The 22,523-nt window shown below is 40.5% G+C and overlaps 1 pseudogene; it reads left to right on the top strand.

The window, feature by feature from the left end:
- Positions 1-3,459: 3,459 nt before the first annotated feature.
- Positions 3,460-5,698, top strand: LOC147628024 (uncharacterized; annotated as a pseudogene).
- Positions 5,699-22,523: the final 16,825 nt, after the last annotated feature.

Here is a 22,523-nt window from a genome sequence, read left to right on the forward strand (position 1 = left end):
ATGTTAGGGAACAAGTTTGCACTCAAACTAAATGAATTATCAAGAAAGGCTAAGAGAGCTCAAGAGGCTCATCTCGTACGAGCCATCAGTGAGAATGCTAGGGAACAAGTTTGCATTCAAACTATAAATGAAACCTATGTACTACAGCGCTATAGTTATCATGAAACTATAAAGGTTCCCATCTACATTGACCATAATGGGGTGCTCTTGGTGCAATGGTCACTTTTGGAGTACTATAGTTGTCATGAAACCTTTATAGTTATCATGAAACTATAAAGGTTCCCATCTACATTGACCATAATGGGGTGCTCTTGGTACAATCGTCACTTTTGGCTATACCAAGGCATGAATTTTGTAGGAGGCTAACATGAACCCAATGAATTGATTGAAAAAATATTAAATACCAAGCACAAAAAGAATAAACAATTGCTCAAGACACAAGATTGGGTCCAATTTTCCCCCACACAAGAGTGAGCCTACGCTTCCTCTTGATGTACTTAAATATATTTCTTGAGATAGCTTGTGGGACTCAAAATAGTGTCCTTTTACAAATATGTCGACTTCTTCAAGAATAACTTACTTCAAAAGTAACTTGCTTTATTGAGCATGTAAGGTAATCTATTTCAAAAATAGATGTGAACCTAAAACCATATAAATGTGTACACATCTTGTAAAATCAAATATGCACAAGCGAGCTTTCACATGTCCCAAATAATATAAGTATGGATAGCGCCCAAAATGAATTAATGGCGCTTATAATCACAAAATCAAATAATATTTGTTGACACTCAAAATTTATTATCTCAAAATATTCATGACCACCACCAGCTCACCTACATTACCTAATTTAATGATTTACGCTTACATCAACTAAGCCAATCAATTAATGAATTAATTGATTAAAAATATAAATAACCATATGAAACTCATAACATCAAGATGATGCAACTAATACTCCCACACGTACAAATTCACCGGTGTACGCTTAAAGTAAGCTACAATTTCCCAAATTTTGAAAGGTGTCCCAATCTAAAGCCGTCTAGGAGATTCTTTTTTTTATGTAAGAATATATATTCCATGAATTAACTCTAACTAATAAATAATAAAAATATGAGAATATATATTCCATGAATTAACTCCTCATAACATAGCCTGGGGGGGTGACAAGCAATTGTCCTTAGTTGTCACAAAATCATAAATAATCATCATGGGCTAGTATGAACATAAGATGCAATCAAGGATGGATAGGCAACGAGGGCATGATTAGGTAGCCATTGAGAATCTTCCATAGGGTGGCCTTTATACATGTGATAAATATTATATTTTCTTGTTCTTTTTAAAATTTTAATAAAAATGGTTAATAATATAAAAATATATTGAACAAAGGAATGTCTAAGTATTATAAAGTAATTTGATGCTAGAGTAATATGTGAATAGAAAATTTGGGGCAAAAAGTTGTCACGTCCAAGTAGTGGGTGATGTGCTACAAAATTAAAGTGTGATTCTATAATCCTCAAAAGACATGTGTATGCATTGCGACAAATATATTTTTAGGGGGTAAGTGAGATTGAAGGAAATGTAAGCGAGATTGAAGGAAATGTAAGTGAGAAATAAAGTGTTCACAGGCTATGGTAGTGTCATCTCTTTGATTCTATACCCATGAATGCTTATGTGTTGCTCCATGAGTTGAAAATTTTTAATATTAGGTAGGAAATACATAAGTGTTGCCAATGGGGATCATGATAAAACATACTTCATGATCATTCGTCCAGATATTTGACCATTCTTCTTTGGGCTTGTCGTTTAAAGATGTGTAATAATGCCTCAAGTGTACGTTGTGTGTGGATATATTGGTGAGTCGCATACATTCTACCATGAGTTGTAGGAGTTTGAATGGTTGTCATGGATTTTGAGGGGATGGAAGAGTCATTGTGATGGGTACTAAATATTCTAGCAAAAAGAAATTGGCAAATATGTTAGTCTTAAAAAGAAATAATATTTATCATCCCACCAGTGATCAAATGATATATGCGGATGAGGAAGGTAATGTGTACATCCTCAGAGTGGCTAAGTGAGAAGGACAAAAAGATCTGGGTAGAGGGGAGTTATCCCATCCAACAAAGACCTAGAACATATGACTTCAAGGCCACGAGAAGTCAGGACCTCTCTAGAGGAAATGACCTCGAGACTAGGAAGTGTGGAGACAAGAGGATAATTTTATTTTTACTCCACAAGGGAAACAAATCGCATACTCAAAGCCAAGGTAAGGCTTTCCTCCACATTAGAACCAATCAGAGGGGAACATTCACCTTTCATAGGGATGAGAACCATTAGATGAGAGCCTTTCGAAAGAACCAGGTTGGTAACCCCATTTAAACCAGAAGTGCCAATGTTAGACAAGGAACTTGAAGGTACGAGCTCCTTCTAGGGTTGCATAGTACCTAGGCTATGATGGCTAAAAGGCTAAGGTAGCCATGATGTAGAGAGAGAGAGAGAGAGAGAGAGAGAGAGAGAGAGAGAGAGAGTGAGTGAGTGAGAGTGAAATAATTACTTAGAAACAACTCAAAAGTGATTGATTTGGGGTGAAAGCAAGGGTTGGTGGTACAAAAAAAGGGCCAATTTTTTTTCCACCTTTTTGGTACTTTGGGGGGGGGGAATTTGAGGGTAAAAGGTTTGTATTTAGGAACTATTTTTAAGATCTTTGAGAATCTTTTGTGTAGTACCACCCCGTGAGAGTAGTGGTGTCATGAGTGGTGGTAGTGGTTTCAATTTTTTATTGTTTTTGCTCATTTCTGTTTGAACTAAGCGGGCATCGTCTGGTCGCACCATCTCTCTTTCTCTCTCTCTCTCTATCCCCCCGCATTCGATTGTAGCAGAGCTGCTCTGCTCTAGAGCAGTCGTCTAGCCATGACGACCCCAAAGGCCAAGGGAGCTGCTGCCAGCAGAGCGTCACCTTCAACATGCAAACCGAAAGCGAAGGCAACTCCTGGCAGCAGCAACAAGAAGGGTGCTTCCACCACACCCCCCCAACAAACAAAGCCGGAGCACATAGCCAGTCCCAACACAAGGGCAAGTGCAAAACATTGCAAGGTCGACTCCGAACGGACCTCACTCCTCTTCGACGACGATGAATCAAAATCTACCAGCAAGTCAAGACGTGGTACGCTATGCATTGGCATATGCATGTACTAAGTAAATGGTGCATGTTCACTCCCTACACTGACATTTGAAGTTAAATGAACAGTACTATATTTGGGAGCGTCACCTTCAATATGCAAACCGAAAGCGAAGGCAAAGGAGAGCACCCCAAAGGATAGGAAGGATCTCCCTGGTCACAGTAAGTCAAATGCCACTTACATGTTTAATGAAGATCCTTACAAGTCAGTGCAGAAAATACTGCAAGACCTTGATGCCAACACAAGGGAAGGGAAAGGGGCTGAGCCTGCTATAGACTCAAGCATGGGGGAAGATCGACTAAAAGCGGAAGTGCAGGAGAGAGACAAAGACGAAAAGGGACCGGAGGAGAAAGAACAGGGGGGAAGTGATCTGATTGAGGAGGTTGCTGAGCAAGAGATTGACCAAGGCGAGAAGAACAATGAAGAGATGCCGGCTGTTGAGGAGGTGACAGTTGAAGTTCTCAGAGGCAGAGGTTTTGGCTACGACATCAACATCTGCAAAAGACAAGGCAGGTAGAAAGAGGAGGAAGAATGGAAATAGGGCAGCGGAAGCTACTCAAAGTGCACAGGAGGCTGCAGGTGCAGAGGAGCCCAAAGACACTGAGGAGGCTAAAAGCAATGAGGAGGCCAGAGCGGCGGGGGAAGCTTCTGAAAGTGCTAAGGAGGCTAAAGGTGCAGAGGGGGCTGAAGGTGTAGAGGAGGCTAAAAGCGCGAAGGAGGCCAAAGAGGCGGGGGAAGCTACTGAAAGTGCAGAGCAGGTTAAAGCTGTAGAGGAGGGTGAAGGTGTAGAGTTGCCTAAAGGCACAGAGGATACAAAAGGTGTGGGGAAGGACAGAGCTACGGAGGAGACACCTGATGCAACGCCCTTAGAAACAGGTGATAGCAATGATTCAGCCACCCTCTTCGAGCTCTTCGCTCTATGAAATGTAGAAAGCGCCCCGTTTTGGTGGTGGTCTCAAGCCGCAAGGCTGCAAAAATTAGCTGATGTTACAGCATTTTGTACTTGCTTCTGGACTAATTTGAAATACCAGCCCATTTTGCTTTTGTCGATGAGTTTTGTGTCATGCCGCTCTACTCTTGAAAGGTGTCAATGTGTTTGTAAAATGTCATGTCCTACTATCACTGTTTTGTAAGCTTTTATTGGTGCCCAATGTCTAACTTTGCTTTTGCAAAAAGGCTGTGTTCTTCTACTCATATAGTTTAGTGGTACTACAACAGGGGGACCATTGGTGGCTACATGAACAACCACCGGATACATCAATGCCGATACATGTAATGGCAAGCAATAGGCGCCTTGTTGTTTTGGATGTCAATGGAGTGCTACTGAAGGATTATGTTGAAGCACCCAAGGATTTGTGGCAGCTCCCATTCCCAGATGGAATTAGGCCCCGAGGTGTGCAAGTGTCTCAATACAAATATTGTGTCGTCAGACCTGATGCGGAGGACTTCATCATCAACTTGAGGAAGCGATGCGACGTGATGCTCTGGTCATGTAGCCAAAGGAAGAACTTGATGGCCATAATGAATGCTTGCTTCCCTCGGTTGATGAAGATGAAAGGCCTCTTTTTAGGTATTTATCCCTAAACTTTCACAACTGGTTTTATTGATTTTGATACTGTTTGGCTAGCTTTGCCACTGTTCTGTACACAATCTGGTACTATTTGGTAGTTTGGTACTTTTGGCACTCCTAACACAATTTGGTACTTTTTGGAACTTTGGTACTCTGGTGCTATGCTGCTTTGGACTATGTTTGTTCATGTGTACACAATTTGGCACTGTTTTGTACATAATTTGGTACTCTTTGGTTATCTTTGGTACTTTGGTACTCTGATGCTATGGTAGTTTGAAACTGTGTTTTTTACTTTGTACACAATTTGGTACTGTTTGGTGCTTTGATACTATGGTACTTGGTTCTGTGCTTGGTAACATTTGTGTACACAATTTTATAATGTTTGGTACTTTGGTTATTTGGTACTTTGGTACTGTGTTGTACCAAGTTTGGTACCTTTTCACTGTTATGTACTGTTTGTTAGCTTTGGTACTCTTATTTGTGCTGCTATTCTAATTGCTTGGTTTACCTGTTTTACAGATATTTTTGACCAGTCTCATTGTGAGAGGTGGGCTACCCAACTCAGAGATGTGCCAGTCCTTTTGTGAAGGAGTTCGGTAACAAGCCTATTTTTTTGAAGCTCCTAAGAAAAGTGTGGCGCAAGTATCCGCAATTCAATGAAACGAACACCCTCCTTGTGGACGACACGAGATACAAGTCCTTGAAGAATGATTACGACTCGTGCTGCTGCATCCGGTCATATGAACCTAAGTATTATGACCCCGACAAGCCGAAGTATCTTATGGATGTCATTTTCCCGTGGATCTCCGGGTGGCTAGCTGATAAGTTCCCCACTGCTTACAGCCACCGGAATCCCTTATTTGATGTTGAGGATGACATTTCCTCGTTTGTTGTCAACTACTTTATATCTATGGAGGGGTATTCGTACCGCTTTGACCCCCCTGATGTGTAAAAGATTCTGTATGCTTGTACATTGCCTTTGGCATTTAATGATACATGTACTTTTTTTGGCTACTGCTTTTGTACTTTTCTGTTACTACTTGGTGAAAACAAAAAGGAACAGTACTAAAATTTGGTACTGCAAAAACACAGCAGAGCTAAAAACAATAAAGCACAGTACCAAATTGATAACACAGCAATAGCATTAGACAGTACTGATCACAAGTAAGATTCTAATCAAGAGAATTAGACAGTACTAATCACAAACAAGATTCTATTCAAGAGAATTACAACTGTTGCCAGTGGTTAGAATTGTAGTTGGGGTAAACACTGTATGGCTTCCGTCCTGGTCACTTCCGTCTTCATATGGCATACTGTTGTAGATATTTTTATATATCTGTGAGGATAGTTTAAAGTGGTGATGGAGGCCACGGATAGCCTCCATGGGGAACCGTATGGCTCTAACAAGATGCGAGTAGATAATTACCGGTGGTGTCTGATCTAATAGGGTATAGGTATCAACTTTGCCCTCAACCTGGGCATAGTACAAGCCCTCAACTAGCAATCCACCTCTTACGATCTTGTTATGCCAAAGGTCCTTCAGTACTCTTGGTGCTACATAAACGGTTTTTGTGCACTTAAGAAGGTAGAAGTCCTCCTTCTCCTCGGCTGCGTTCACTGCAAAGTTATCCCCAACAATGGACAATAATTGGCTCAACACCTCAGGGTCTCCTTCATACATAGGCATGCTTAAATCCTCACTCACATGGGAGGAAAACAAATCATTGTAGTTCTCCTCATCATCGTCGTCCTCGTCACTATTTGTAGGTTGTACTGACTCTGTCAATGGCTCGATGGAGACATATTTCCATTCTTCAATGTGCTGTTTATTATTACATCTCCTCCACTTCCCATTCACACATGGATCACAGAAGCATGACAGCATACGAAAACGCACATCACATGGATTGTGCGTTGAGTAGCCGTCAACACAATGGAATGAGCGAGAGCCTGCAATTGGTTTACAGTCCCACAACGGAAAACGCAGCACATCATTCGGTGAAACCAACCAGAACACCCTCCTTGTGCTGGCACTTCCACCTTCCATTGTCGGCTGAAACCTCGCGTTCAAAAAATTGACCACATCAGCCGCACACTTCATGGGCCAGCCATCGGGTTTTAGCTCTTCGTGCGTCAGGGTTCTCTTGATAATAGCACCTGCACCATCATGCTCTCCTTTTCCATGCCCTAAAGAAGCAAAGAAGTTATGCATCATAAGCAATCCTATCAACTGATAATACCTGGCTACCAAATAGTGTGGTCTTCGTGCCTTGAACTGTGAAGCGGCACCATCTGACCATACCCAATGATAACGCAAACGGTGTCCTTGCTGTTTCATCCAGTTGTCATGCAGCATAAAACAATGCTGAACAAAGAGCGTGTCGTGGAGCTTATCATCTGATATGTAAAAATGCACAGTCTTCTCAATAGCTCCTACTGAATTTCTGATATAAGAGATGTGTACCAGTATTGTTACCTGTGTTGACCACCAATGCATGGACTGGATCTCATTTTGCACTTTAAAGCTGTAATTCTCTGCAAAATCAACAACAGATACCACAACATCTCTGGGAAACTTAAGCAAGCAGTCTTTGAATTGTTGGGCCTGCCACCTAAACATAAAGTTGTGCTTAACGAAGCTTTTCAGATGATCTGAAAAGAGATGAATGAAAGTTGCACTTTTCATCCTTTCCACGACCAAGTCCTTTCGCTTCTTCTCTTTTCCATCACCATTAAACTGTCCAGTGCCCACATCCTGGAATATCTTAACAGTCACCTCCTTGCTATCTGTTGCAATCTCGGCTGGGCAGAATGACAACTTTCGTACACCGCATTTGGGGCACTCTCCAAGCAAGCATCTCTTTGCATGATATTCACCCTCCTTAGGGCGAGGGCACAATATAAAATCCAACAAGTTACTTATGTGTTGAAAAACAGCCTGGTTTGCAGAACATTGGCCTGCCTCACTACGTGTACCACAAATGGAGCATGTACATGGATGTTCTTTGCCATGATGCCCAAACTTGTTCTGGCGCATTTGATTGAAAGCATCCTTGAAGTGTACCATCTGGATATGGTAAATACAGCAGCAAGTATAGCGCTCTTTCAATCTTTGGACAAAAAAAGGCTTGAGTGTCTCAAAGGACCTAAGTGACAACTTATCGTTTAAATTCTGGTTTTTTGGACTCTACAAAAACAGAGAACATGTGCCTGGTGGAGGATCGAATGCGGAAGATTGAAGCAAAATTGAGCCAAACCCCTTATACCCATGTTAGATTAGGTCATAACTAAGAGGCCTATCATGTCAATGGTGTAATGCCCTCTCCCCAGAACCCCTACAAGTAGGCGGCACTTTTTTTGCAAATTCTTGGACAGTTTTCATCATTTTCAATCATATTTGATCATTACAAGGTCTTTTCATGAGGTTGAAGTCACTTGGAGCTTAGAAAATACTTTTTTGGAGCTGACATTAACATTTGGGAAGCTTACTTGAAGGATTTGGAGCTCATTCAACTCAATAACCAGTCATTAGCAAAATTACAGAACTATGTTGCAGAAACAGAGCTTCACTAATGCAAGCATTAATCTCTACCTGTTGAGAATTGGACTAATTCCTTTGGTGCAAGCAAGGAGCAAGGAGTTGCTAAACTTTTGATTCAAAAAGTTTTGAATTTGGATCAGATTTGAAGGAGATAGAGCACTTTTAGTGAGAGGTGGTACCTGACAGATGCAGAAAAAGGCAAACCAGGGAGCTACAAGAATTGGTGGTTCTCATTAACCTTGAAGAATTTGATCAAACCCTTCTAGGATATGTTGGAGCAATGTGTTATGAAGCCAATGAATGCATAAACATCAAATTTGAACAAGATTTGAAGGAATTAGAGCAAGATCTTTGACTAGTTCTCTGGCGAGAAAAAAAAACCAGAAAATTTTTTGTGAAGAAGTATCATTTGGTTTCAACTTTGATCGAGTGTACATTGTTGATGAATCATTGTGGGATGTAAATGCACACAATTTGCAAGCATTTGATGTGATTTGGAGAGATTTGAAGCTTTACAGGTCCTGCATACAATTTGTCAAAGGGGTACATCTACTATATTTTTGCAACAATGGGAGATGGTCCGATATACAGATTGTTGGAGAGAAGCTTGACAGAACTAACTTTCAAGTGTGGAAGTTTCGAATGAAGAGTTTTTTGAAAGGCAAAGGTTTATGGAGTCTCGTCTCGGATGAAGACCCGGAGACATTTCTACCTCCTCAACCAAATAATGCTCAATTTCTGGCTCACAAGCAATGGGTAGAGCGGTCCTCGAAAGTATTGCATTATTTTTCAATATGTGTAACAGATGCCTTGCTTATTCACATCCAAGATGCAGATACACCGAAAGAAGCATGGGGTATATTGTGCCGAATGTATGAGACAAACACTGGTGCAAGGAAGATACAACTAAAGCAACAGATTCACAGTGTAACACGAAGGAATAGGAGTATACATGAGTATGTTCAGGAAATCAAGGGTTATGCAGATTCCTTGTCATCAATCCATGCCCCAATGGATGATGATGATTTGGTTGCTCTCACATTGCGTGGTTTAGGCAAAGAATACAAATCTTTTGACACTTCCATCTCAGTAAGGTTGGGAGGAATGCCAGACTTTAATGAGCTTGTGTCATTGCTCATTGTGGAAGAATTGAAGCTTGGACTTGGTGGTATGAATATTACAGGTGGTGCATCCTCATCCAGTAATGATGAGCATGCAAGGAATCAGGCTTTTTACTCATCTAGAGGCTTTCAAGGCAGGGGGAGATTTACCCCTCGAGGCCGTGAAGGACGTGGTTGGAATGACAAGTCTACTCAACCACAATCAAATCAGAATTTTCAGAATTCACAGTCATCATTTGGATCACGTGGAGGTCGTGGATTTCAATCCCATAGGGGGAGAGTTGGAACAGGTGCTGGTGGTAGAGGACGATGGCAAGGTCCTCAACAAAATTTGAATGGGATTGAATGTCACTATTGTGGCAAACTTGGACATATGGCAAAAGATTGTTACAAAAAGCAGAATGATGTCAGGAATGGAAGACCACAACATGGAAATTATGCATCTACTAGTAACAATGATGGGAGTTCAAATCATCTTTTTGCAATGAAGCACATTATGGGGACAATGGATTCTCAGAATGCTGGAGATGAGTCATGGTATATGGATTCAGGTGCCTCAAACCACATATGTCATGGTGAGTGGTTTGAGAAGATGCAACCATTGGATACAAATGGTTATGTGGTCACAGGAGATGATACTCAGCATCTTATAACACATGTTGGCAGTGTGCCTTTGAGGATGCATGATGGAAATGTGAAAAATATGTCAGAGATACTATATGTACCATCCATTACAAAGAATTTGGCATCAGTAGGCCAAATGGTTGAGCAGGGACTACAAGTAAGATTCAATGAGAATGGCTGTTTTGTGGAAGACTTTAAGCATGGCTATAGATTGATTGCCAAGCGCAAGAAGGAAGGAAGGTTGTTCAAATTGGATGCAGGCATACCAGAATTGAGTTCAGCCATGTTTTCAAAGAGCAATGGGATTGTGCAGGACATTGACATGTGGCACAAGAGGATTGGACATGTCAATATACAGAGATTAAAGAACATGCAAACAAGAGGCATTGTCAGTGGATTGCCTAGATTCAAATATGATGGACATATGCATGTTTGTGAAGCTTGTCAGTTTGGAAAGCAGGCAAGGTTGAGGTTTCCTAGAGAAGGAAATATGAGTAACAGGCCACTTGAGATAGTACACAGTGATGTATGGGGCCCTGCACAAAATCCATCTATCAAAGGCAGTCTATACTATGTGACATTTATAGATGATTTCAGCAAGATGACATGGATATACTTTCTGAGAGAGAAGAGTGAAGTGCTGGAAAAGTTCATGGATTTCAAAGCTCTTGTAGAAAAGCAATATGGCTGTTGGATTAAATGTTTGAGAACAGATGGAGGTGGTGAATACACCTCAAAAGCTTTTGAGCATTTCTTGAGGAAGCATGGGATAAGAAGACAGTTGACATGCAGGTATACACCTCAGTAGAATGGTGTGGCTGAGAGAAAGAATAGAGTCATATGTGAAGTGGCAAGGGCCATGCTCAATGAAAAGAGCATGCCAGATTACTATTGGGCAGAAGCATGTGCTATTGCAGTGTATATCCTGAACAAAACACCTACAGCAGCCATTCATGGAAGCACGCCAGAGATGCGGCTTACAGGTTACAGGCCAGACATTGGACATCTCAAAGTCTTTGGATGCGTAGCTTATGTCCATGTGCCTGACGAAAGAAGACGGAAGTTGTATCCTAAGGCAGAGAAATGTGTATTTGTTGGATATGCACAGGATCGAAAGGCCTACAAATGTTATAACCCTCAAACTAGACAAGTAGTCATCTCACGAGATGTGGTGTTTGATGAGCTTGCTAGTTGGTACAAAGCAAAAGATGAGGGAGTCATTGACTCACTTGAGGCAGATGTGCCTGTGAACTTGCCACAAGCATGTTCTAGTTCTACTACTATGTCTGGGCCAGCACAGCAGAAGCTGAGAGTAGCAGTATACGTCCATGGTTAGGACGTTTCAGGCATGAGAGTGTGAGCACTAGGAGTAGTGCTATGGATAAAGGCAAGAAGAAAGTCGAAGGAATTGGAATCACAGGTTATGAGTCATCTAGTTCTGAGAGTTTGGATGAGGAGCTCGGCATACCTGTTTTACGCACACCTAGTGCTAGGCAGGACAGATATGTGCCACCACATGCTAGAGTTACAGGTGTACAGAGTGACCCGCATGCATTGCGGAGATCCCAGAGAGTCAGATATCCAGTTGAAAGATTGACATATCGAGATTTTGCTATGCACTATGCATACATGACATCTATGGTAAAGCATGTGGAACCTACATGCTATACAGAGGCTATTGGAGAGCATGTATGGGAGAAAGCCATGGATGAAGAGGGGGATGCTTTGGACAAAAATGATACATGGGAATTGGCTGAGTTACCTCAAGGAAAGAATGCAATTGGTTGCAAATGGGTGTATAAGGTAAAGTGCAAGTCAGATGGCAGCCTAGAGAGACATAAGGCAAGGCTGGTCGCTAAAGGATATGCACAAACTTATGGTCTTGATTATGATGAAACTTTCAGCCCAGTGGCAAAGATGGCTACAGTGAGGTCTATCATTGCACTAGCAGCACAAAAAGGTTGGGCTTTACATCAAATGGATGTAAAAAATGCTTTCTTGAATGGTGAACTACAAGAAGAGGTGTACATGGAACAGCCAGAAGGATATGTACATCCAAAATATCCGACTTTTGTTTGCAGGTTAAAGAAAGCAATCTATGGTTTGAAGCAAGCACCTCGTGCTTGGAGTGACAAGATCAGCAGATATCTTGTCAGTATTGGATTTGTGGTTGGAAATGCAGACTCTTCACTTTATGTGAAGAAGACACATGATGGTATTGTGATGATAGTCATTTATGTTGATGATTTGATTATCACAGATGATTGTGGGAAAGGCATTGATAAGGTTAATGTTAAAAACCATCCTAAGGAGGATCAAACACTAGCTCCATTGCATAGTTGAATAGAAATGAAGAAGATGAAGTTAAGCTACTAATCAAGAAGTAATTAGCATAATGATGAGCATAATGACAACATAAGTGAGGGGCAATAAAATGTGTTGATTTCAATAGATGAGAGCCTCTTTATATAGGCTGAAGTACATGAGGATTAAGCTCAAGATTAGGTGTTAATCATCATCTAAATCATCTCCACCTTCCCTCCTAGATTCAAGCACCTAAAAGTGACCACCAACCCTAGAATCTTGCTAATCACACCAATGCTACCTAATCAAGGGATCACGACCCCTTTGGCTGATGTTGAGCTCCTAAATGACTCTTTTACATCATGGTAAGATTGCATAATAACCTTTGTATCCATTCGCCCATAATCTATGACTTTAGTGCATAGTGCTAGTTACAAGGTATGTGCCCTACACATCATTTTAGTGAAGGTGTTTGCCATATTTTTAACACCCCTCCTCAAACACTGAATCCACTCAATGATGCAGTTGGTCATGCTGACTCTCATGAGCCTAATTAACCACCCGATGCTCAGTGATAGCATGCATGAGCGTGGTCTGACTAGCAATGCCATACATAGGTTATGCCAATGTGAACTCAGAGGCTTTAGTCATGCGTACAAAAGAGGTATGGGACGACTTTAGAAGAGTGTGACAAGACGTGGCTACATGTATGAGTGAAGAGGACACCCATGTGTATAGGGCATGCCCTTGCTTTTAGCACTTTAGAATAAATGATTTGATCTAATCATAGATAGGGCCTCATGATGGTGGCCCTTGTCTTCATCTTTTTCTTCTTCTTGGTCTTCTTCCTGCTGCACTTCTTCCATGATGTAGACTCGTTGCATCTTCTTCTTGGCAAAACAATTCTTCTCTACATGGCCAGGTTTGTGACAAAAGTCACAAATGAGATTGTTGTTGTTGTAGCCCTTGTTGTAGTTGCCTTTGTTCTTGCCATATCTACTAGATCCTGCATAATAAGCATTTTCAGTAGACAAGGTTGATGACGATGGAGACTCCATTTGCTTGGTCTTTAGTTTTCTCTCCTCCTCAAGAAGAGATGCTTCAATGTCCACAAGCTTTGATATTGGCATATTGGTCAAGGTTGTCACCACATGGTCATATTCTTCAGGTAAAGATTTAAGTAATACACCAATGGAGATATCTTCATCCATCTTAAGACCTATTCCTGCAAGTTGTGTTAATAGGCCTTTCATGTAGTTCAAATGTGAGGCTAGGGATGTGCCAGACTTCATTTCTAGCTTAAAAAATAAAATGAGCAAACCAAACTTTGAACTTTTAGATCAAGCCCCAAATAGAGTTGTGAGTTGGTCCCAAACTTCCTTGGAAGTTTCGCATCCATCCACATGATGAATGTAAGTGTCATCAAGCTCCAATGTGATGATGGCACGAGCTTTGTCATCTCTTACTTCCCAACAAGGAACATCAGCAAGAGTCCTTGGCTTCTTCTCATTCCCATTTACTATGTTGAAGAGCCCCTTCTTCATGAGCATTAACTTGATGCGGGTTTGCCATGTGTGAAAACCATGACCTTTAAAGCGCATTGATGGAGAATCCTTGGTAGCCATTATGATATGGAATGAAGGGGGTCTTACCTCTGATGATTGAGGCAGTGTCTAACCTTTTACAAGAGAGATTAAGACCAAAGAATAGTGCTAAATCAAGTTATTTAGCATATGCTTTCCAAAAGATAAAACCAGAAAATATATTGATTTGTAGGAAGCAAGGGAGACACCTAATCAAGGGGCAAATTAAGTGTGAAGTAATAAGGGGATGTAGCAAGTCCCTAATGACATGTATGAACCACTTATTGCACCAAATGATAAGGATTATGATAGATTAATCATTGATTAGTGGAGTTGAATATTCTGCTCACTATGCAGAGAAATGAGCTCACTTGGAGTCAATATTTGAAGGAGTTGCACAAAGAATAAGCTAAAAATCTTCAAGGGCATTGAATAGCAGTAAGTCTAGATGATTTTAGAGCCCACAAACACTTGCTTAAGCAACTTAATCAATGAGTAATCTCAAATTTACCAAAGTACCTTTTCTGGCTATGGCAGTTCTGGACAGCACCCTGGTTTTTTGCTTGGTGTGTGAAGCACACTCAATCATTTGCAAAACCCTCTTAGGGGGAGTAAGTTTAGGTCCCAATGAAGCCACACCTAAGAGGAATTAGACCAATTTGATGTGTGTAAGCTGCAACAATACTTTTGGTGGTCGCCTATCAAAAACGTGCCTGTTTTGGGGAAAACGAAGTTGCCGGCGACGTGGAGCTATGAATGGTGCAATTGAGGTGCCATGCCCCTTAGCAATATTGCTGGTGAAGTGCCCACAAAAGGATTTTGGCAATGGTTACGTGGTTTGTGAGCACCAAGGCCTCCACTCAGCTGCTATTCTAGATCCTATTTTCTAGGAAACCCATAAAAGCTAATGAAACCCTAATTTTCACTAATCTCTTGCTAAGCAAATAAGATGGGGCTTGATTCTAGATGCATGGGCTAGTCCTAGCTCTGATACCATGTTAAAAACCATCCTAAGGAGGATCAAACACTAGCTCCATTGCATAGTTGAATAGAAATGAAGAAGATGAAGTTAAGCTACTAATCAAGAAGTAATTAGCATAATGATGAGCATAATGACAACATAAGTGAGGGGCAATAAAATGTGTTGATTTCAATAGATGAGAGCCTCTTTATATAGGCTGAAGTACATGAGGATTAAGCTCAAGATTAGGTGTTAATCATCATCTAAATCATCTCCACCTTCCCTCCTAGATTCAAGCACCTAAAAGTGACCACCAACCCTAGAATCTTGCTAATCACACCAATGCTACCTAATCAAGGGATCACGACCCCTTTGGCTGATGTTGAGCTCCTAAATGACTCTTTTACATCATGGTAAGATTGCATAATAACCTTTGTATCCATTTTCCCATAATCTATGACTTTAGTGCATAGTGCTAGTTACAAGGTATGTGCCCTACACATCATTTTAGTGAAGGTGTTTGCCATATTTTTAACAGTTAAGGCCTCTTTATGCAAAGAGTTTGATATGAAAGACCTTGGTGATTTAAGGTTCTTTCTTGGCATTGAGGTGATTAGAACAAGCAAGGGTATATGGTTGGTGCAAAGGCAATATGCACTTGACATGCTGGCAAAGTATGGTATGACAGCATGCAAACCAATGTTGACACCATTAGAGCAAAACATGAAGCTTAGGGCTGATTTGGGTGATGAGCTTGATGATATCACCATGTACAGGAAAATGGTTGGTAGCCTTATCTACATGACCATTACGAGGCCAAATCTCAGTTATGCAATTGGTTTGGTGAGTCAATTTATGCAGAGTCCTCGTAAACCTCACTTGGATGCTGTGAGACGTATTCTGAGATACGTCAAAACTACCGTGCATTATGGTCTTTTCTATGAGGCAGGAAAAGACATGCATGTCTATGGATATACAGATGCAGATTGGGTCGGTAGTGCATATGACAGGAGGTCTACCAGTGGCTATGTTTTCAGCCTTGGTAGTGGAGCTGTGAGTTGGAGCAGTAAAAAGCAACCTACAGTTGCTTTATCTACCACAGAGGCAGAGTATCGTGGAGCAGCCCCATAGCTGCATGTGAGGCTATGTGGTTGAAGAAGTTGCTAGATGATGTCAGGTTACATAGTGATATGAGAGTTGTCATTCATTGTGACAACATGAGTAGTATTCAGCTTACTAGCAACCCAGTTTATCATGCCAGGACCAAACATATTGAGGTCCACTATCATTTCATCAGAGATAAAGTGCTAGATGGGCATGTTGATTTGACATATGTACAGACAGATGAGCAGGTTGCAGATATCTTTACCAAAGCACTTGGTAACGAGTATTTCCGTACTAGATTGGGAGTCCTAGAGATGGACATGTCGAGCTTGAGGGGGAGTGTTGAAATGTCAAGCTCGTATACAGCTGGAGGATAGCACATGGGTGCTGACAGAGTGACAGTATGGTAGATGGATATCGTGTGGTGTGTTTATGACTGCGTCCAGCTGGTCATGTGTGGTGTGGACATTACATTAGGTTTACTTTTGTAGTGTGGACATAACACTATGTTGTGTTCTCCTTTGTATGTGTGAGAGAGATGATGACTATGGCTTCTCTCCTTCTTTATGATTGATGGATATGGATTAGGGTTTGCTTCTCTTGTGTGTGCTCCCTCCTGCTTCTGTTTTTTTATCACCAAATTTGATGCAGAAAAGCACCATATTAGGCTCTATTTATTGCCAGGCGGACCATAGTACCCAATTGGATACTTTTCTACATTAAGCATGGTACCAAATTAGATCATAGTAACAAATTGGGTGCTTTTGTGAATACAAAAAAGCACCAAATTTGGTTCTATGTACCAAGCTGGAACCATAGTACCCAATTTGGTACTGTTTTACATACTGCATATTACCAAAATGGATCCGTAGTGGCAAATTGGGTACTTTTTTGGATACAGAAAAGCTTTAAAATTGGTACTATCCATCCAGTTTGGTACTTTTCTGTATTCACTAAAAGCACCCAATCTGTTTCCAAAACCCAATTTGGTATAATACTACCAAGTGTGAGTGGTGCCCAAAAACACCAAATTGGATTTGTGGAACCCCTTAGGTACTATGTAGGCACACTTAAAGCACCCTACATAGTACCAAACTTGATCCATAGTACCAAATTGGCTATTTCTCTGTATACTTCACAGTACCATAATTGGAAGCTTAGTACAAAATTGGATACTTTTTTGGATACAAAGAGTGCCATAATTGGTACTATGCATCTAGTTTGGTACTTTTCAGTATCCTCTAAAAGCACCAAATCTGTTTCCAAAACCCATTTTGGTATTATACTACCAAGTGTAAGGGGTGCCCAAAAAAACCAAATTGGAGCTGTGGAACACCTTAGGTACTAACCAAGCACACTTAAGCACCCTGCATAGTACCGAACTTGATCCATAGTACCAAATTGGCTATTTCTCTGTATACTTTACAGTACCATAATTGGATGCTTAGTACAAAATTGGATACTTTTCTGGATATAAAACGCTCCAAAATTGGTACTATGCATCCATTTGGTACTTTGCAAGATACATTGAAAGCACCAAATCTGTCTCCAAAACCTAATTTGGTATTACACTACCAAGTGTGAGTGCTTCTCAAAAGTGCCAAATTGAGACTGTGCTTCCTTACTCTTGGACATTGCAACCAAAAGTTGTACCGTGAATCCTGTTGGGTACAATGCAAAATTCAGAGAAGTGCCAAATTTAATCCTATGGAGGTGAAATTGGTACCTACAATGATACTATTATGGAGCTGGGAATTCAAACAATGGTAAGTACTTGGATATGGGAATTGGTACCTACAATGATTGCAGTACCAAATTGGTACTTATGGCCTAGAGTGACTGGTAAAAAACTACCAGTTTGGTACTGAACAGCCAAGCTTTCAGTGCTGCCCAAAGACTACAAATTTTGAACTATTCCAACATAAATCAAGGCCACCATGGATTGCATTGTAGCAAAAACATATTACCTGAGAGTCATCTAGAAGATGAATTGGATGTTTGATGACACATTTTGCCTCGATCCTCTACTTACAAATATCCTTTTTGTTTGGTGAAACTCTCGTCTCAGATTTCCAAAAAGCGGTCACCAAATCTCTAGTTTCACTTGTGATACTTGTATACAAAGGCAATTGTCTGTGACAAGCACTAAGTGGCAACACTTCATTCTCATCTTTCGTTTCCAGTCGACTGCTTGCTGCCGCTATATTCCGTCGATGAACACCCAAGACAGCAGCAATTTTGGACTGGTTCACTGACATTGTTCTCTGATCACCATTGTTCAGTATCATCATCAAAGAGGCTCTATTTACAAACAGCTCACTTGCAGAGTGAGGTACTTTCAATTGAGTCAATGTGTTGTGAACGTTGGAAAGAAGACTCGATTGCACATCCGAACTCCTCAACTTGGAAAACGACTGATGATGCATGAGCTACTCTAGAATTTCCTGTTGTTCTACTGTTGTTAGTCCTTGGGTCTGTCGACGCCAACATCTAGCCATGGCTTTGCATATATTGTTCCTTGACCTGGTTCTTGAAAGGCTACCTTCCCTAGCAGGGTTGCGCTCCTTGCATCATTGCTCACGCTTCTTTTGCGCCCAATAGCCCCAGAGAAATTCTTGGTTGCCGACAGGTTTGTGAGTAGCTTGGGTTTCATTGATAGTATCCTCTGTAAATGCAGGTATCCCTGACTCAAGGTTAGTGAAGGGATCACACTCAACCTCCAGTATCGTCTCTATAAATATGGTGATGGCCTGAGTTGCCATGTTTATACAGAGAGAGAGAGGGCTATGGTGTTCCGCAGGGGATAGAGGATGTGCAGGAGAGAGGTCTAAGAGAGAGAGAGAGAGAGAGAGAGAGACAGAGAGGGGAGGTCTAAGAGAGAGAGAGAGGGAGAGAGAGAAATCTGCTTCCTTGCATTCCACCCGCGTCTGCACCCACGTCTCCACCCACGTCTATCTGTTATGGCACATTTCAAAAAAAAGACTAAAGTATAACACCTCAGGGAATTTTCACAGCTTAATATTTCTCCTTTATTTCCTTTTTGCCCTCTTTTTCTTTACTCTTGTTCTACCAAGCCTAGGTGGTGTCAAGGACAACCAATTTTGTACCACTATCCCTTGCTTAGTACCTTTGATTGATATGAAGAACACCAAGTACATGTTTTTATAGGTTGCAAACCTTATCTTTTGACTCACCTAAATCACATACACACATGAGGACATGACACATGTCACATGTCACACACTTTATCTTATCTAGACAATCCGTTCACACACATGTAAGCACACTTACACATATATGAGATGTTCACACCTATACAAACACATATAGATAGTTACACACACACTGAGATAGGTACACCGGGTGGACATACAAGACACAAGAGACTCCAAAGTACCCAACAAATTGCCCTTTGGAGAAAAGGTGGTGAGACCCTAATGCAAAGAAGATGCTACCACCTACCCCATCCACCCTTCATAAGATCTAAACTCAGCATCTGCACCTCCCATGCTAGAGTCTCTCATAATGTTGATGGGCTACGAAGGGCAAAGTGAATGTGATGAGAAAACTACGCGAAGCTGAGGATGATAAGCAAATACGTAGCAAAGAGGTAGATGATTGTAGCAAAGATGAGGCCATAGCCTGGGAAAGCAGGTGATGGAAACAATGGAAAGCCTTAGCTCTGATGTACCAAATGAAGGTACGAGCTCCTGCTAGGGTTGCACAAGACCTGAGCTATGGTGGGCTAAAAGGCTGAGGCAGCCATGAGAGAGAGAGAGAGAGAGAGAGAGAGAGAGAGAGAGAGAGAGAGAGAGAGAGAGAGAGAGAGAGAGAGAGAGAGAGAGAGAGAGAGAGGAAAGTACATGTAAAATAGTTATTTGCACGACTCAAAAGTGATCGATTTGATTGATATGTTCACCAACAAGTACATGCTTTTATAGGTTGTAAACCTTATCTTTTGAGTCACATAAATTATATACACATAGGGACATGACACATGGCACACACTTATCTTATCTAGATAAGAGGGTGTTCACACACATGTAGATACACTTACACATATATGAATTGTTCACTAAGTTGCATTAATTCAGTCGAATTATTTAAAAAAAATTGAAATGTAGAAAACAAGGAATTTTTACCACCAATTGTTTCAACCAAAATAATATTTTGACCGAAACATTTAGGTCTTTATATATAGGACCATATTCCGGTTAAAAGAACCCTATAGTGCCTTCAATGTCCTATTTTTCATTTCACATCTTGAGCTTTAGGTTTAAAAAATTATCCTTGCTTTTTACCTAATGTTTCATTTTGTGAAAATATTCTGATTCGTTAGTGTAAATATTTTAATAAAATAATATTTATTTATTTTATCAAGTGGTCAATGTCTTGTTTTTCATTTCACGTCTTGAGCTTTAGGTAAAAGTTTTTACCCTTATTTTTTACCTAGTGTTTCAGTTTGTGAAAACATTCTAATTCATTAGTGTAAACATTTTAATAAAATAATTATTAGAAAATCAATTTTAAATAATAATAATATTAAAATTAAATTAAAAACACATTTTGATATCATGTGGATCATTTTGTGTGCATATTTCACGTATTTATGATGTGATTTATGTTTATGTTTAACTTAAATTTAAAAAATTAAATCAAAAAACACATTTTGATCTAATGAGGATCATTTTGTGTACATATCGTGCATTCGTGTGATACATTTTATGTATTATATTAAAAAAATTATAGCACATTTTGATCTCTTGTAGATCATTTTGTGTGCACATATTGATATCTTGGGTATCAACTATTGGAATTAGGGTTAGCATTGCAACAATGCACACACACAAGATAGAGAAGCTTGAGAGCACACAAACTCACTAGATAGGAATGAATAAATGTGTGCCAACAAATACAAAAGATAAGTACACACCCCAAAATGAGGAGATAAGAGGGTGTACATACACACGAGGGAAAAAACCTCCTAGTAGTGAGGGAAAAAATGCCCCGGCGGTCCTAAGTGTGTTCACACACATCACTACCATATAATGCTATAAATCTCCCCTGAAGGCAGTAAGCCCAAAGCTTTACGAAAAGCTTTGAACTTTTCACGAGGAAGAGCCTTTGTGAATAAATCTGCCATGTTGTCATGTGTAGGCACATAGACCAAGCTGATCTCTATTTCAGAGAGTCTTTCCTTGACATAGTGGTAATGCACCTCAATGTGCTTAGTGTGAGCATGAAACACTGGGTTCCTCACAACTGCTAATGCGCTCTGGCTATTAGTGAAAATCATAGTGCTAGACAACTATCCAACACCCAAATTAACCATAAGACGTCTGAGCCACACACACTCAACTGTAGCTGTAAAAGTTGTCCCATGTACTTAGCTTCATAACTGGAAGTGGCCACTATAGGTTGTTTCTTGCTGAGCCATGATATACATGAATCACCAAGGCAAAAGCAAAACCCACTAGTGGACACTCATGTGTCATAACATCCAGCCTAATCTGATAAAAGCATGCAACTGTGACTCAATCCCTTTTGGATAAAACAATCCAAAATACTAAGTGCCCTATAAATAGCAAAAAACCCGTTTAACAGCCTGCCAATACTTCATACCTAGGCTATTCATAAATCTGCTCAACTGTGAGACCGCATACTGTATATCTAGCCTCATGTTGCATACATAAAGAAGGGATCCAATAGCCTGCTCATACAAACTAGCATCAAAAGAGTCTCTTGCATCTTGAAGACTAAGTCAAGTACCTGTCTCCATAGGTGTGGCCACAGGTTTACAATCTTCAAGATTAAACATCTTCAATAGCTTCTATATCTATTTAGACTACAACATAACAATGCCATCATTGCGTTGCATACACTGAATCCCCAAATAGTAATGCAACGGCCCCAAATCTGACATCTCAAACGATGACTACAAATCATCCTTAAAGGCTAAAATCTGATCTATATCGGGTCTTGTGAGAGTAACATGTCATCAATGTATAGAACGATGACCAAAACTGTGTCCTTACTCCTCTTCACATAGAGGGTACTCTCTGATGGACTGTTGCAAAAATCATTTGCAACCAAGTATGTATGAATCTTCTCATACTATGCTCTAGAAGCCTGCTTAAGTCCATAAAGAGCCTTTTTCAACCTGCATACTTTTGACTCTTCTTCTTTCACAACAAGACCAAGAGGCTGCGATACATACACCTCCTCATGTAAATCACCACTCAAGAATGCAGCCTTAATATCCAACTGATGCACATTCCACCCATGTTGTGCTACTAAAGCAATGAGACACCTAATGGTAGTCATACGAGATGTGGGTGCAAAGGTCTCATCATAATCAATACCCTTTTGCTGGGCATACCCCTTTACAACAAGTCTGGCCTTGTAGCGATCAATGCTACCATCTGCTTTGTGTTTTAACTTGTAGACCCACTTAGTACCAATGGCCTTCTTGCCATGAGGTAGATCTGTCAAATACCAGGTGTCATTCTTAAGTATAGAGTTATACTCATACTGCATAG

The sequence above is a fragment of the Cibotium barometz genome, chromosome 20 (genome assembly GCF_041138505.1).
Source record: "Cibotium barometz isolate CiBa-2024 chromosome 20, ASM4113850v1, whole genome shotgun sequence".
NCBI classification, from domain to species: domain Eukaryota; kingdom Viridiplantae; phylum Streptophyta; class Polypodiopsida; order Cyatheales; family Cibotiaceae; genus Cibotium; species Cibotium barometz.